The 18,269-nt window shown below is 42.1% G+C and overlaps 1 protein-coding gene and 1 pseudogene across 2 annotated transcripts in view; both read right to left on the bottom strand.

Moving 5' to 3' along the window:
- The window catches only part of GFI1 (growth factor independent 1 transcriptional repressor), a 98,478-nt gene that overhangs the window by 24,991 nt on the left and 55,218 nt on the right, over positions 1-18,269 (bottom strand). The window contains exon 8 of the transcript XR_016394759.1: positions 1-18,269. This exon is cut by the window's left edge and continues 24,991 nt beyond it. The gene's annotated coding sequence lies outside the window, so the exon portion shown is untranslated.
- The window catches only part of LOC115801836 (putative RNA-binding protein Luc7-like 2 pseudogene), a 63,247-nt pseudogene that overhangs the window by 24,991 nt on the left and 19,987 nt on the right, over positions 1-18,269 (bottom strand). The window contains exon 4 of the transcript XR_016394760.1: positions 1-18,269. This exon is cut by the window's left edge and continues 24,991 nt beyond it. The product of XR_016394760.1 is annotated as a putative RNA-binding protein Luc7-like 2 pseudogene (transcript).

Genomic DNA, 18,269 nt, shown 5'->3' with positions numbered 1-18,269 from the left:
TACCCTGATGAAATTTGTTCTTCTGCAATAAAGCTCGTTTTCTTTGGGAATTCGTGTGTCCTTTTCCAAATTAAACTAGCAAAATAGGAACTTTTGTAACATCTCAGCCATCTAGCTCTCTTCTCTAAATTTTCAAGCTTTGTGTCTCCTACCTTCAGCAAAAATACTTGTGTTTTGGAAAACTGATTACCAGTGAAGGAACCAGGAGGTGGAATTGGATCACAGTACTTTAGCTGGAAGCAGTGGCACCAAGCCCTTCCCTCTAAATGAGCTGGCCTCGCCTCTGGGGGGCCTGTGGAGAAAAGCTCGCTCCAAGGTTCTAGTTTTCAGTTTGCTTCTCAGCACCCGTGCAGTCATAACTAAAGCAAAGGAGAATACTGCATGACTTCAGAAGAAAGCCAGCCACCTTGCAACATCTTCAGGAAATTCTGCACTCCCCTAGGGCTTGCAAAACTCCCTATGTCTTGCAGACCAAAGGCAAGATCTCAGTCACCTAGCTCTAGTTTGCATAATTAAAGAAAGTGGAAGCTGGTTTTTTTCTGGGTGACCCTTGACCCAACGAAGCTCACAGGGCCTATCACAGAAATAAGATAGCATAAAATGAAGTGTTGTAGTAATGAAAGCTGTTATCATTTAGATGAGCAGGAAAAGCCAGGTCCCTGGGTGACCATCCTGACTTACTACGGTCATACAGCCAAGACAGTGTCCACTTAAGGTACTATAATGTTATTCTTTTGAGTTGGCCTACGTACAACAATATAATTTCATGTCATAATTTGTAAGACATTTCAGAGAAACCATGTACTAATATCTTCTATAATGCCTTTTATCGGGACTTCCCTGGTGGCACAGTGGTTAAGAATCCGCCTGCCAATGCAAGGGACACGGGTTCGAGCCCTGGTCCAGGAAGATCCCACATGCTACAGAGCAACTAGGCCCATGCGCCATAACTACTGAGCCTGCACTCTGGAGCCCACGAGCCACAACTACTGAGCCCATGTGCCACAACTACTGAAGCCCACACTTAGAGCCCGTGCTCCGCAACAAGAGAAGCCACTGCAATGAGAAGCCCATGCACCGCAACAAAGAGTAGCTCCCGCTCTCTGCAACTAGAGAAAGCCCGCGCGCAGTAATGAAGACCCAATGCAGCCAAAAATAAATAAATAAATTTATAAAATGCTATTGTTCATTGGCGGCAAGTTGTGGGAAACCACTGTACTCATATGTTTGTGGTAAATAGCCCCTTGTGAAATATTAACATTTATCCATAGTCATTACCATTTGTGTCCATGCCTGGAAATTTATCATAAGTCACTAATTCAATAAAGGAAAAATCTGTATGCTTGAGGCTGTCTATTGAACGAAAAAAATCTAATGTCCAAAAATAAAATTATAAAAAAAAAACCTTTTATCTCCATTTTTTATATGGAAGCATAGCCAATGATCTGTTAACTCCCTCCCTCCCACATCATTACCTCTTTCTTGTCTTTCTCCCATTGTCCTATTAACATATTATCCATCTTTGGGGAAAAAAATTAAAACAATTTTAAAACCACATTCAGTATGACCACATGATGGGGGAGACAGTCCACTTTCAAGTCAAGCAGTTCTACCTCTTTTCCATATTGGGCATCCAGACAGATTTCCTTTGTACAAAGAGTCTTGCAACTAGGGGAAAGAGTTTGAAAATCACTGGGCTGGTCTAAATCCCTTACCATAAAAAAGCACAAACTAAGACCCAGAGCGGTTACCTGACACGAGTTCAAGCGACTTTTAACAGAGTGATTGCTAGAAACGAGGTCTCAAACTCCTAGTCTTGATTGCTAGAAACGAGGTCTCAAACTCCTAGTCTATGGCAACAAAAAAGCCCAATGAGCTTTGAAGAGAGAGAGGAACTCAAAACAGGACTCTTTCGATCAAAACCCACCTGGTATCAGGGCAGCCACCCTGTCTGAGTGAGCTAAACTGAGATTCCTCCACCTCCGCCCCCACTTCCGTTGCAGAACAAGGGTCATTGCCACAGGAGAGCTGAACTTGTGGACTGGGTTTGGGTTTGAGTCAGAACAATTTGGTTTTAAGGCTCGGAAATTTTTGTTTGAAGCCTCCTCCAGGCTTGAGTAGAGGTAAAAAGATCATGGGGCCACCGAGCAGCCCTTGGCTTTCTAGAGTTTGGGAAAGCAACTCAGTTGCATTAGAAGTTTCTCAGGCGGGACTTCCCTGGTGGCGCAGTGGTTAAGAATCCGCCTGCCAGTGCAGGGCCCAGGGGTTCGATCCCTGGTCCGGGAAGATCCCACATGCCTCAGAGCAACTAAGCCCGTGCGCCACAACTACTGAAGCCCACGCACCTGGAGCCCACGTGCCACAACTACTGAAGCCTGTGTGCCTAGAGCCTGTGCTCACAAGAGAAGCCCGCGCACCGCAATGAAGAGTAGCCCCCGCTCACCGCAACTAGAGAAAGCCCGCGCACAGCAACGAAGACCCAACACAGCCAAAAGTAAATAAATAAATAAATAAATTTAAAATATGTACAGCTTTAAAAATAAAAGAAGTTTCTCAGGGTAAGGCCTCTAGGACAGAAAAGGAATATTCACTAAGTGGGAGAGTACTAGTACTTAAGATCTTTCTAACCCATTTCTGTGAGGTTCAACTCAATAAAACCAGCAAACACACCTATCACAACTTTGTTTTCTCTGTGATTAAAGCCTTGAGTTGTTTTGTGGAAAGTGACACACCAAGAAAGCCAGCTTGCTCATGTTGGTGACAGAAGCAAGGATATCTACACAAGTAGGGTTCTGGGCCATTTGGGGTGGGGGGGAGAAATAAGTTAGCATTAATATGAGGATCTGTGAAGGTTTCTGGGTTAATTTTTTAGGAATATATGGAATTCACTGGCTGGGTAAATGCAGTCACACTCAGTCTTCAGCTTGTTCAGCTCCAGGCCCTGGGATGGGGGTGGACAGGCCTGAAAAGCAGTGTGGAGCTTTTAGAGTCTCCCCTGAAGCTGTTTCCTCACTTCCCACCCCCCTCAGCCTGCATTCCTGGGGAGCATCTTAACATCTTCCCAGGGCTTCAGAACCCTGCACACTCATTCATTCATTCAACAAATATTTGTTCAGTACTTACCATGGGCCAGGCCTTCCCATCAGGAACTACTCACTGAGTGTCTTCCATGATGCCCTGTGCAATTTCTCCACTAGGCATGTAGGACTACACCCTGCTCACTCCCTCACTTCCCACAGGAGCTTATGATCTAGCTTGGGCTGTGAAACATTCAGTAAACCATGAGCACAGGAGGCAAATGGGAAAAGGCTAGGATCTGTGGCCAGATTGGCCCAACTGAAATCCTGACATTAAGGGAATTGGCAATAACTAGCTGGTTGATCTTGGGCAGGTGTTTAACTTCTCTGAGCCTCAACTTATTTAAAAATGGAGACTAGGGACTTCCCTGGTGGTCCAGTGGGTAAGACTCTGTGCTCCCAATGCAGGGGGCCCGGGTTCTAATCCCTGGTCAGGGAACTAAATCCCACGTGCCGCAACTATGGGTCTGCGTGCCACAACTAAGACCTGGCATGGCCTAAATAAATAAATAAATTTTTAATGGAGAATAATAAAATATATTCCTTACAGGGTTATTGATTTAATGGGACATAAAGACATAGAGACCACCAATATTAGGTAAATACATAAAGGCCACCAATATTAGGTAAAACCTTTTAAGATTCAGCACAATTTTTGTTTTTATTTTCATTTTAATACTTTTCAAAGTAATGCCTATACATAATTATAACAGTAACTCACAGCACTTACTTTGTACTGGACACTAGTCCAAGTATTTTACATAGATTAAATTAGTTCACTCTAAAAACAGCTTTCTGAGGAAAGCACATTATTACACCAATTTGCAGCAAAATATGTAACCAAGCAACAGAGAGGTTAAGTGACTTGCCAAGGTCACACAGCTAGTGAGTGGCAGTACCAGGCTTCAAATCATGTTCATATGCACATAGTTCAACAACTCAAAAAACTCTACAAGACTTAGTATGAAAAACAGCCACCCTCTTCATTCCCTTCCCTGCCCTTCCCACTCTATATATTCAACTAATATGCTTATAGAAGATAAGGACTTAAGTCTCTTTTACCACTACTGGAAACCACCACATACCTGTGACACTCCACATTTTCCCTCTTCCATCCTTTCAATATCATTTCTAATTAGATTAATATTCAATGTTTACATTATTAACATCTGTAATGCTATTACAGGCAAGCCCTGCAGTATGCTTTCTCTTTCCTCCTTATACAAATAGTAACAAGAATTAATACTGGTCTTATTACTTTTCTTACTTTCTATGCATCTTCCACTAATCTATCACCGAACTCTCCATCCTGGTCATCTCCACTCCTTCTACTTAAACACATCAAAAGTTTATCAATCCCTTGAACTCACCTTTCCCAGAGCCTTTCTGCTCCAATCTAGACTGGATGACTCTAGTTCTGCTGCACAGCCATATCTTAGGAGCTCCTTTCATCATCTCTGTAATTATATTTGCTTCTTTCTTGGGCTAGTTCACCCAGGTTCTTTAAATTTTGATGAAGTTAAATTTCAATTTTCTTTTCATTTGTGTTTTTTGTGTCCTACTGAAGAAATCCTTGCCTACTCCAAAGTTGTGAAATTTTTCTCTTCTAGAAGCTTTATAATTTTAGCTTTTCTTTTTAGGTCTGGATCCATTTCAGTTACTTTTTGTGCATGGTGTGAGGTAAGGGATAAGGTTCTTTATTTCCATATAGCTATCCCGTTGATCCAGTACTTGAAAAGATTTTCCTTTTCCCCATTGAAATACCTCAGACGCTTTGTCAAAAATCAATTGACTATATGTGTTTGGGTCTATATCTGGACTCTCTATTATCTTCTATTGACCCATATATCTATCCTTATGCCAATACCCAGAATGTCTTGATAACTGTAACTTTATAGTACATCTTCAAATTAAGTTGTGTAAGACTTCCTTCTAACTTTGCTCTTTTCAAAATTGTTTTGGCCATTCTAGGTTTTCTGCATTACCCTATAAATTTTAGAATCAGCTTGACTGTGATTGCATTGAATCTACAGGTCAATTTGGAGAAACTGATATCTCAACAATATTAAGTCTTCCAATTCATGAACATGGCATACCTCTCCATTTATTTAGGTCTCCTTTCATTTATCTTAGCAATGTTTTGTACTTTTTAGTGTACAAGTCTCACAGAAATCTTGTAAGCTATGTCCCCGAGTACTTCACGTGTGTTTTTTTAAAAATAAACTTTATTTTTTAGAGCAGTTTTAGGTTCATGGCAAAATCCAAGTACAGAGAGTTCCCATATGCCCCCCACCCCCACATACACACAACTGCCCCCACCTCAGGTGTTTTTTATGCTATTATAGTAAGTAGTATTTTTTAAATTGCATTTCCAATTGTTCATTGCTGGTATAGAGAAAAAGAATTTTTATATATTGACCTTATCCTGTGAACTTGCCAACCTACTTATTAGTTCTAGTAGCTTTTCTGTAGAATTTGATTTTCCACATACCCAATCATGTCATCTGCAAATAAATATTATTTTACTTCTTGTATTATTTTACATCTGTATGTCTTGCCTTATCGCCCTGGCTAGGACCTTCACAACAATATTAAAAAAATAAGTGGTGAACAAAAAAGTGGTGAAAGCAGACATCCTTACATCTTAGAGGGAAAATAGTCTTTCACTGTTAAGAATAAGATGTAGGTTTTCAGATGGGAGGGATTGGGGAGTTGGGATTGACACATATACACTACTGATACTGTGCATAAGATAGACAACTGAGGGAAACATACTGTATAGCACAGGGAACTCTACTTAATGTACTGTGGTGTCCTAAATGGGAGGGAGATCCAAAAGGGAGGGGATATGTGTATGTATATGGCTGATTCATTCTGCTGTGCAGTAGAAGCTAACACAACATTGTGAAGCAACTATCCTCCAATAAAAATTAATTAAAAATAAATTTTTAAAAATTTTAAAAACTGGGGCTTCCCTGGTGGCGCAGTGGTTGAGAGTCCGCCTGCCGATGCAGGGGACACGGGTTCGTGCCCCGGTCCAGGAAGATCCCACATGCTGTGGAGCGGCTGGGCGCGTGAGCCATAGCTGCTGAGCCTGCGCGTCCGGAGCCTGTGCTCCGCAACGGGAGAGGCCACAACAGTGAGAGGCCTGAGTACCACAAAAAAAAAAAAAAAAAATTTTAAAAACTGAAAAAAAAAAAAAGATGTAGGTTTTCATGGAAGGCCTTTATCAAGTTGAAGAAGTTCCCTGGCACTCAAAGTTTACTGGAAGGTTTTCATAAATGGGTGTTGAATTTTGCCAAAGGCTTTCAATGCATATCTATAAAGATATATCTTCACTTTTAATGTTGTAAATTACACTTATTGATTTTTTTTAAAAAATTTATTTTATTTATTTTTGGATCTGTTGGGTCTTCATTGCTGTGCATGAGCTTCCTCTAGTTGCAGCAAGTGGGGGCTACTCTTTGTTGTGGTGTGCAGTCTTCTTATTGCAGTGGCTTCCCGTTGCGGAGCTCAGGCTCTAGGTGCGTGGGCTTCAGTAGTTGCAGCACACAGGCTCAGTAGTTGTGGCTCGCAGGCTCTAGAGCCATGGCTCAGTAGTTGTGGCTCACGGGCCTAGTTGCTCCGCAGCATGTGGGATCTTCCTGGAGCAGGGATCGAACCCATGTCCCCTGCACTGGCAGGTGGATTCTTAACCACTGCACCACCAGGGAAGCCCCCAATTATTGATATTTAAATGTTAAATTAACCTTGCATTCCTGGGATAAGCCCTACTGAATCATGACATATTTACCTGTTAGTATATTGCTGCATTCATTTTGCTAATAGTTTAAGGATTTTTCCCTGTTCCTGATGGATATTGGTTTATAATTTTTTTTTGTAGTGTCTTTGTCTGGTTTAATATCAGCCTCATAAAATGAACTGGAAAGTATACTATCCAATTCTATTTTCTGAAAGTTCTTCAGGGCTAAAGGATTGGTATTATCGCTTCCTTAAATGTTTGACATAATTCACCAATAATACCATCTGGGCCTAGGAATTTTCTTTGTGAAAACATGTCTTAATATGACTTTAATCACTTTTACTGACATATGGATATTCAGAAATGTTTCTTCTTGAGTCACTATTGGAAAATTGTGTCTTGCAAGGAATTTTTCCATTTCATCTAAGTTTTCAAATGTATTTGCAGTTATTCATAATATCTTTTTATTACCCCCTTAATTAATGTAGGATTTTAGTAGTGTTTTATCTTTTCCCAGATACTGATAATTTATGTCTTTTTTTCCTTGATCTATTTAGATGTTGTCAACTTTATTGATTTAAAAAACCTAAATCTTTCATTTCATTGATTTTCTCTATTTTTCTTTTTTTTTTTTTTTTTTAATTTTTGGCTGCCTTGGGTCTTCATTGCTGCGCGTGGGCTTTCTCTAGTTGAAGCGAGCATTGCAGTGTGCAGGCTTCTCATTGCAGTGGCTTCTCTTGTTGCAGAGCACAGGCTCCAGGAGCGTGGACTTCAGTAGTTGCAGCACATGGGCTCAGTAGTTGTGGCTCACGGACTCCAGAGCGCAGGCTCAGTTGTTGTGGCGCATGGGCTTAGTTGCTCCACGGCATGTGGGATCTTCCCAGACCAGGGCTCAAACCCGTGTCCCCTGCATTGGCAGGCGGATTCTTAACCACTGCGCCATGAGGGAAGCCCTCTATTTTTCTGTTTTCTGATCTTTATTTTTTCCTTCCTTCTACTTCCTTTGGACTCAAATTGCTCCTCTTCTCCTAGCTTCTTAAGGTAAAAGCCTCAATCACTGTGGAGAACTTTCTTCTTTTCTAAGCTATTAATTATCTTCTGAGCACTGCCTTAGCTGTATCCCATGAATTCTGAACACTTTCTTCACCTTTATTCAAAATATTCTAAAGTTTCCTTTATGATTTCTAATTTGACCATTACATTATTTAAAGGTGCACTGTTTTTACCAAATATCTTTGTTATTGATTTTTAATTTAATTTCATTCTTATTAGAAAACATACTCTGTATGATTTTAATTGTTTTACATTTATTGAGACTTGTTCTATGACTCATAATATGGCCTGATGCTATTGTTGGCTAGAGTGTTCTATAAATGTCAATTAGGTCATGTTGGTTGATAGTATTATTAATATCTTCCATATCCCTACTGATATTGTCTGTTTCTCCTGTTAGTTACTGAAGAAGGAATGTTGAAATCTCTAACAATAATAGTGGGTTTGTTAATTTATTAATTTTTGTTGCCATGTATTTTGAAGCTCTGTAATTGGATGTACACACATTTAGAATGTTTATGTCCTCCTGATGAATTGTACTCTCAACTACTATGAAATGACCTTCTTTATCCCATATGAAATTTCTTGTTCTAAGACACCCTTTGATATTAATATAGTCATGATAGCTTATTTATTTATTTATGCTGTGTTGGGTCTTCGTTTCTGTGCGAGGGCTTTCTCCAGTTGCGGTGAGCGGGGGCCCCTCTTCATCGCGCTGCGCAGGCCTCTCACTATCACGGCCTCTCCCATTCCGGAGCACAGGCTCCAGACGCACAGGCTCAGTAGTTGTGGCTCACGGCCTTAGTTGCTCCATGGCATGTGGGATCCTCCCAGACCAGGACTCAAACCCATGTCCCCTGCACCGGCAGGCAGACTCCCAACCACTGCGCCACCAGGGAAGCCCACGCTAGCTTTTTTATGATTGGTGTTTGCGTGGTATTACTTTTCCATCCTTTTACTTTTAATCTACCTGTGTATTTATATTTAGATTCCCTCTAGAAAGTGCATAGTTGGGTTTTGCTTTTTAATCCAGTTGGTCTATCTCTGCCTTATAATTGGGGTGTTTAGAACCTTTATATTTGATAACAATTATTAATATGGTTGGGCTTAAGTCTACCATCTTCATATTTTGTCCTATCATTTTTCTCTTTTTGCTTGTCTAATTTTGTACTGAGTATTTTTAGTACTCCAATTTATCTCCAATACTGATTTATTAGCTATAGCTCTCTGGGTTTTTGTCTTTTTTGTTTTTTTGTGTGTGCGTGTGGTTGCTCTGGGGTTTATAATATGCATACTTTACTTGATCCAAAATGTACTTCCAGGTAAAAGCCTAAGTGATGATAGAGCTCACCTCATTTGTCTCTCTTCCCTTAGGGATCACAGTCCTGTACTACCTCTAGTCCAACATCAGAAAACAGGTGTTTCATACATTTTGTACAGTTTCTAATTGTTTCCAGTGGCAGGGTAAATGTGGCCCCTATTACTCCATCATAGATTAAAGCAGAAGTCCACTTATGCTTTTTTAAAAATCTGTTTACTAACAATTTTGAGGAAGTAGTGGAAAGTAAACACATGTGTTCAGTCTACCACATTTAGTTGAAAACCCACTTCAATTTTTAAAATTATAAACAAAACATAATACTTTTCAAATTAATAATTATCCCAAAACAGTGAGAAGGATAAAAATTGTTTTCAACTTTTCACCAAAGTGTCTATATAGTCAAATCAGTGAGGACTGACTTGAGCCATAAGTCAGGTTCCACATCTAACTGTTTTCTTTACTTACTTTCAGAAGGATCTCTTGATAAAAATAATTGTGCCCAAAGCTTGTTCTGCTTTCTCTCCAAGCCCAATACTTATCATTAGCTCAGCTTAAGCTGGTTATTCAGGTGTCTTCACAGCAATATGACTTGTATATGATTTTGCTCTAAGAAGTACAACTTTGAACAATATTTTTGTAGTTTTGGTCTCCTCCCTACCTTTACTGACAAAATTAATCAGTTTCCTATACTTACTCTGGAAAATATAATTTGCTTTGCCAGAGACATAACCATACTTTGTTTAAAAATTGTGGGGAGTTGCCTGGCAGCCTAGCAGTTAGGATTCCGGGCTTTCACTGCCATGGCCCAGGTTCAGTCTCTGGGTGGGGAACTGAGATCCTGCAAGGCACGTGGAGTAGCCAAAAAAAAAAAAAATTGTGTCAGAATTTGATGGCTTTGTGCCACTATAGGACAAAGTCCTATAGGAACAATATCCTTAGGGACCATTACAATAAAGTCCACTTTTCAAACATTCAGCACTACATTTCTTATTTGAACTTCTCATTTTCAGCTACTGTGCCAAATCAACACTCCTATAGATTATTTTGTCCTAGCTCATACAGATTCATGGTGTATATTCATACTAGAGCCGTATTCAATATTTATACTTACAGAGTTATCCTGTATTGCACTATTGATAATATTATCTTCATCATTCATTTTACTCTTTAATGAACTACTTTGGAATCATGAGAAATTTAATGCAACACAACAGTAACAACAAAAATGTAGATTTTTACAATTAAGAATTTTAACACTGTCCTGATATGAAACACATTACCTAAAATAATCTATAATTGATAACTGAAATTAGCTATGATGAACTGACCAATGCAGTCCTTGCAGTGAATATGATGAAACAATTATTAAGAAAGTAATAGGGATTCCCTGGTGGCGCAGTGGTTGAGAATCTGCCTGCCAATGCAGGGGAACGGGTTCAAGCCCTGGTCTGGGAAGATCCCACATGCCATGGAGCAACTGGGCCCGTGAGCCACAATTACTGAGTCTGCGCGTCTGAGGCCTGTGCTCCGTCACAAGAGAGGCCTCAATAGTGAGAGGCCCACACACCACGATGAAGAGTGGCCCCCACTTGCCACAACTAGAGAAAGCCCTCGCACAGAAATGAAGACCCAACACAGCCATAAATAAATTTTTAAAAAAAGAAAGTAATAGACTTTCTGTGGAAATCTTAACTAACCTTTCATTTTAGATTAGTTAAGTGTATGTGAACAAAACTGTTCCATCAGTTTTTCCTCTAAAACCATCAAATCACTTGCAAACTCATTGATAGATCACCAGTTTGTGGACCACCTTTAAGAAACCCTGTTTTAAGGATAGGCATTTGTATCTCTAATCAGTGGTAGTAATTATTGATTTTCAGTGCTTTACACAAAGAAGATATTTAATACCCACATAATAAATTTTTAAACAATATTTTTTGGTTTTGTATGTGTTAAGCACTATTCTAAACTCTGAGGATAGAGCAGTGAACAAGGCAGGTATTGTCTTCCTCTCTACTGGAAAGAAGCAGACAATATAAAGAAAACAGGTAAGTTCAGAAAATGTTAATGATATAAAGGAAATAGTGTAATGAGATAAAGTGTGACTTGAGGAGGGCAGGAACTACTTTAGATAGGGTGGTCGGGAAATATCTCACTAAGGAGACCACAGTCGAACAGAATGCTGAGAGATGAGGAGGAGGCAGACATTGAGGAACTGAGAACATTCTAGACAGAAGGCCCAGAAAGTGCAAAGATCTTGAGGGAGTGGTAGTGGTTTGGCCTTTTGGGGGAACAGAGAGAAGGCTGAGATGCCTGAAGTGGAATGAGCAAGAGGAATGACAGGGTGAGAAAAGGCTGGGAAGGCACTCAAGTGCCAGATTAGCAGAGCCTTGTGAGCTGTGGTGAGGAGTTTGGGTAGCTACTAGAAGATTGTAAGCAGGGGAGTGACAGGAGCTAATTTACCTTTACAAAAGATTGTTGGATGCTCCACAGAGTATGGAAAGGTTGGGAAGAAGCAGAGCAAAAGCAAGGAGACCAGTTACAAGGGTATTTAGTAATCCAAGCAAGAGGTGACTAGGGTGGGAGCAGTAGAGATGGAGAGAACTAGATGGATTGGGGAAGTATTTTTCATAGAGAATGGGCAAGACTTGCCAATGCATTGAATAAATTAATGAACGAGATAATTAATGAATAGTCACTAAAATGGGGAGATCCACAAGGAGAAAGGTCAGCATGTGATGTAGAAGAAGTTAAGGAAAGCTTTCTGGAGGAGGGAGAATGAGAGCTGGGCTTGAGAGATGATCTAGCTATGGCTAAGAAGCGAAGCAGTAGGGATCCAACTGCAAACAAATCAATGAAGTGGGACTGACTTTCTATGTGCTTGGAGGCTCATGAGTTGCTAGCTTGGTGTAGGTGTTGACTGTTGAGGAACAAGGATAATGGGGTAGAATGGGATGGGAAGGGGCTGAATCATGGAAGATCCTGGAAAGCCCAGAGGGGTGAACTCTTGTGCCTACACCCTACCTAATCCCCAGGACGGCTGTACCTTAGACTTCCTACCAAGCAGACTAACAATGAGCCCTTTCGCCAAGTTCCATGCCTGGACCCAGGCATCCATCTTACTGCCTCCCAGGAAAGGCCCAGAGCACTCACGGATCTGCCCAACATCAAGGTGACCTGTGAGTCAGTGGGCTGGGAGCTGGAACAGGTCCCTGGCACATTTACTGTCCCTGGCAAATATGGCAACTCCTAACACTCTATAAATGTCTCAGATAACAAATAAATTATACCTTTTATTTTTTTTTGGCATCAGTCTGTCTCTGCCAAAGGTGGTGGGTTTTTGCCAACACCAGATAGGAAGCTCCCCGAGGTCCACCTTGGACACCCCCCACCCCTTCCTCTCAGCAGTCTGGCAGCCCAGTCTTTCCTGTCTCCACCAAGGAAGGGGTGTGCTCCACCACTCCATAATAAGAATCTGTTACACCTGGAGAGAAGGCCTGACTCTGACAGACCCCACTGGTGAGGATTAGATTCCCAGATTCTGCCCCCTCTATGACTGTACTAGATATTTCTCTGCCACGTGGTTCCAGCTCAACTGTGAGCTCCATATGGGCAAGGACACTGCCTGTCTTGTATATGTTTGCCCCAGCCACTGGCACAGTGAGTGTTTGGAACACATTTTCTGAACAAATGAATAAATGATTGACTTTGTTGTGGATTTGGGGGAGGGGACACAAAAACTACTCGATACAGAAACAGCTCTCCTGGAGGTCTGCTCACTCCCCTCATGGAGACAACAGCTGCCTTTTACTCGGTTGTGTACAATGTACAACACAGGTGCTAGGCACATTTCCCACATTAGCTCATTTAATAGTCACAACAACATCCCCCCTTCAGTGAGCTCTTATCCACATTTTACTGATGAGGAAACTGAAGGTCAGACAACTTAAGGTCATACTGTTAGCAAGAGGCAGAGCCAGGACTCCTACCTAGAGCTGACCAACCCCAAAGCCCTCATCCTTTCGGATCATAGTCCTAGAGCAATTCCACGGAGTCTCCCACCTGCCACTCTGGAGGGCAATTCAGCAGATCTTCAGCTCACCCTCCCACCTTAGCAGGAAGCCGTTTATCAGATTAACAACCCACCTGCTCCCACAGCAGACAGCAGGGCCCTGAGGAAATAGAACTCGGATTGGCTGGAACTTCTGTGAGGACAAAAGACACAGGGACACTTCAAGCCTTGGAGCAGGGAAGCAATCTTGTGCTTTTCCCCTTCCCAGGGGGAGACTGGGATGTGTCCTTTGACTTAAGTGTCAGCATGAAGTAATGAAAAGAACACAGGATTTGGAGCCAGACAGATGTAGGTTTGAGCTCTGACATGCTGAGTGACCTTGGACAAACCACTTAGCCTTTCCATGTCTCAGTTCCTTCAGCTGAAGAAAGGTTTAATGCCTACTCCTTCATGGGATTGTCTTGGGTATTAAATGAAATGGCATATTTAAGGTGCTCACTCCACAACTCAAGCAAGAGCTGTCCTTTTCTCTCTCAACTGGATAGGGTACCCATTACTGGTCCCTCTTGTCAGATGAGCAAACTGAGGCTCCAAGATATTGAGTGGGCTACATTAGGAATAGAGGCCATCCCCTAACTCACAAAATGATGCTCTTTCCACTGCTTTTTTTTTTTTTTGGCTTGCTCCTCAAAAGCAAAAACAGTAAACTTCCTAAAACTGGTAGTTTCACCTTAAATATGTAACTGTCTGGATCCTCCTCCTCTTCTTGCTCCCCTTCCCTGAATTCTTATCTCACCAGTCTCTTTGCACACAAATCAGACTGATCATCATAAAGCAATAGAGAGGCTCATGGGCAGGATGGGGATGGGAGGTAAACACAATTCTCTCCACAAGCAAGACAAGCCCTCTCTGTTGGTGCAAAATCATGACTCACTCAAGGCCTTTTATGAGGGCCAGATGCTGAGCACGTCCAAATTGCTTCAAATTGCTTCTATGCTGTGTGTTGGTGGTGGGGAGGGGAACAGCCAACATCTATATATATTTATACATTTACAAGGAAATGTGTTGATATTGTTTTCCAATCAGGATTTACCATAAGCCAGAAGTCCCACACCTATTGAATAGGTCAAACACAGCCCACTGTCAACAGAGAAAAGTTTATCTCAAACATAAAAGATTTTAAATCAAAATGGATGTTAGAAGAGCAGGATTCCCATCATTGTTGGGCAGACAGGGCTGTCTCTAGCAGCTGACAGGGTGAGTGATGGCTGTTTCTGAGCTCAGACTTCATCCTGGGAGCCCTAGAAGCTAGGCAAGGGAAGCTTCCAAGGAAGGAAAGGATCTCTTTGGACTGCAACTGCTCTACATGTAGGTCTTTGGAAATTCCTGGTATGGCCTCTGACCACCCAGAGCCTATCTGTGGGTTGGCCCGCTGTCAGCAGCCCCGCACCAGCCCGAGTCTCTATGGAGCCACAGCTTGGGTGTTCCACAAGGCAACCTGACCCCAGAGATCTGCGTGGACCCCCCATGCCTAGATGTTACATCTTGTAGACTTAAGTCACTGTCTAACATGTAAGCTTTCTCCTTTTTTCTCTCTGGCATTCTCAACCTCACACTCTTCTATGTCTCTTCTCCCAAATGCCAGCTGCCCCTCTTCCCTGCAAAGCTTTCCTCTGTGCCCACTGGACTCCTTATTCCATGGCAAATCAATGCCCTTCATCCTTCACGTCCTCACAGAAGGCTCTCTTCCCTTCTTGGACCTCACTGAGACCTGGTCACAGGCACCTCCTGCAGCCATCCTCAGTGATGACTCTGCTCTCTCATACATGTTTATCTGCCTGAGTCAGCAGATGAAGCCAGATGGTGGGGCCAGTGTCCTCACACCCCCGTGTGCAAGACCATTGCTCCCCACTAGCATAACTCCCCTGGGGCTCACACTGTCTGGCTGCACCAGCTTGCCTGTGTTCCTCTGTCTCCCTGCTCCCACCATCGTCCTGGAGTAGTTCAGCGTGCAGGGGGATGACCCTCCGATGCCATGCCTTACCCTTTGCATCGAGTCATCCTGGTCTCCCACGTCCATCACCTGCTGCCACAGACACACTGTTCATCTCGTCACTGCCAGATATGCCATTCCCTGGCTCAGGCTCCCAACCCTCTAGCTGTATATCTGTTTGATACCTCCTCTTTCTCCCAGTCCATCATCCTCAAACGGCCTTCTCTCCTTTCGAACCAAGCTTAAACTATTCTCTCGCCCACACCCTCCATGCCTGGCACCCCTATTCTTCTGCTGCCCCCCAACCCCAGCCCAGTCCTCTGCACCACGTGCCATTCACCTTCTCTTTCTCCTTCTGTGCCGACAGCTGAGAGCTACAGAAGAAAATCATATGCCCCACATCCCCACAAATATGCCTGCACCAGACACGGCTGGTTGTCAATTCCAATATGTCTATTATCACCATCTTAGAATCTTGATTTAGATAAAAATCTTTATAATCTTTAGAATTTTGATCTTGAATAAAAATATTCTCCAACAGTCCTTGGAGCTAGACATGGCTATATATAACTTAGTTCTGACCAATAGGAATTATTGTTTAGCAGCTTCTGGGAAATTTCTTTAAGATACACCTGGGATGTGCCCTTTGTCTCTTCCTCCTCGTCCCTCATCCTCCTGCTTGAAACATTAATGCGATGCCTGGAGTTCATCTTGGACCATAATGATGAGGGCCATATCTGAAGGACAGCAGAAAGCAGTCTGGGTTTCTGAGTACTCTAGAGCCTGAATTGCCTACAGTAGACTTCTTCTATGTAAGAGAGAAATAAATGTTACTCTGCTTAATCCACTGTTTTTTAAAGGTCTCCGTTACTCACAGCTGCTCAGAGTAGAACTGAACTTAACACAGTGCCCTGAACACACAATCAATTCTTCTTCTTGTCCTTGGTCTGCTTTCTTTCCTGATACCCTCAGGCTCCAGGCCAAGCTAGCCCTATACCCCATAGACCCCAACACATTCAACTCCCTCCTCTTCCTCAGTCTCACTAAGTGACCTTACATTCTTTGGTAGGCAGCTGGATATAAAATAAACATTAAAAAATTCATAACTTGGGCTTCCCTGGTGGCGCAGTGGTTGAGAGTCCGCCTGCCGATGCAGGGGACACGGGTTCATGCCCCGGTCCAGGAAGATCCCACATGCCGCGGAGCGGCTGGGCCCGTGAGCCATGGCCGCTGAGCCTGCGTGTCCAGAGCCTGTGCTCTGCAACGGGAGAGGCCACAACAGTGAGAGGCCCGCGTACAGAAAAAAAAAAAAAAATCATAACTTTATTCTATTGGAAAATAGTAGCAAAGGAAATAAGGAAAGTATTACATTTAAGCAACCAAAATTATAACACACTTAGAGATCTACATAATAAGAAGGAGACAGGACTTAAATGAAGTAAATGTATTGGAATATATAAAATGACATCTGGATAATGGAAAATTATACTATGTTTTTGGAGCAGAAGAACTAAGTAAAAATTTCAGTTTCCTCAAATTATTAATATATACATTGAATTAGTTCCAATTAGAATATAAACAATGTATTTAATTGAATTTTATAAAATTATCTTCAAATTCATGTGAAGAATAAATGACTGAAAATAGCTAAGAAAATTGTGAAAAGAAGAAAAGTTAAAGGGTTTTGCCTCACCAGAACATATAGAGTCAAACAGAAACAGAAAAACAGGTCAGTAAAAAAAAAAAAAAAAATAGAAAATCCACAATCAATAGCAGTATTTATGAAAAGTAAACATGGGAATCTCCTGGTAGTCCAGTGGTTAGGACTCCTCATTTTCACCGCTGAGGGCCAGGGATCAATCCCTGGTCAGGGAACTAAGATCCCACAAGCCATGCAGAGGGGGAAAAAAAAAAGTTAGCACATGATACACGTGGAAGTTCAATTTGGTAGGAAGAGAACAGACTATTTAATAAATGATGCTGGCACAATTGATTATCCATGTGGGAGGAAGTAAAAAGGGATTCTAATCTTATACATTATACAAAAAAAAAGAATTCCAGACAGATAAAAAAATAAAAGTAAAACAGTGAAAAAAATATTGCAAGAAAACTTTGGAGACTATATTATAAACTGAAGATAGGGGAGACCTTCCTAACAAAGACTGAAAACCTGGAGACTCTAAAAAAGATGAAAGATTATTTTAACCATATAAATGTTTACAACTTTCATACCATAAACAAAAGCCATAGAGAAATAAAGTATCTGGGAAAATATTAATTTGTATTTTTTTAAAAAATAAGCAACTATGATGCAAAGAGTACATTAAAACGACCCCAAGATCATGTGTATATATGTGTCTGTATGTGTATCTGCAAAGATTATATTGGGGCTCCAAGAAGTTCTCTATGAATAGCACCCCTCTTTCTTGCTCAAGGTTCTGAAAAAGTTGAAAGTAAACAAAGAGTAAAAATGGGGACCAACCACCTGCTGATGCAGGGGACACAGGTTCATGCCCCGGTCCAGGAAGATCCCACATGCCGTGGAGCGGCTGGGCCCGTGAGCCATGGCCGCTGAGCCTGTGCGTCCAGAGCCTGTGCTCCCCAATCTCAAGGTGCTCACAACTGCCAAGAAGCACCTAAAACTCAGATACCAAAGGGCTGGGGCCCCAGACTCCTGAGCCTCCAGAGATAACTCTGCCCCATAGATGTGCTCTGGCTGGCAGGTCCTGAAATGACAAAGTAATCAGGGCTAATCTGGACTGGGGAGGGGCCAGGAGGAGTCCAAGGAGAGTCATAGCTGCCTGAGGGAGATCTGGGGAGGGCTGGGCTGGGTGAGACTTCTCAAAGCCTTTGTTGGCCTCCTCTGGGAAGCCTGGGAGACTAACTCCCTCTAGCAGGAACTGTAGAGCCTTAGCACCCCTTTCAGGGCCTTTGCAAGTAAAAAGGCTTACCATGTCTGAATATCTGGACACTAGGTCTGTCACTCATATCTCCCCGGAGGCTGACGGCCTTTAGGTGTCTCTGTTCAGAAGCTGTTGGACACAGACTTTTTCCAGGTACTCCTGAAGGGT

This window comes from Delphinapterus leucas, chromosome 1 (assembly GCF_059928025.1).
Source record: "Delphinapterus leucas isolate spDelLeu-1000000601 "Yukka" chromosome 1, BTC_Dleu_Yukka2, whole genome shotgun sequence".
NCBI lineage: Eukaryota > Metazoa > Chordata > Mammalia > Artiodactyla > Monodontidae > Delphinapterus > Delphinapterus leucas.
The sequence above is the reverse complement of the archived record's forward strand: the minus strand, read 5'-3'. Positions and strand labels throughout refer to the sequence as shown.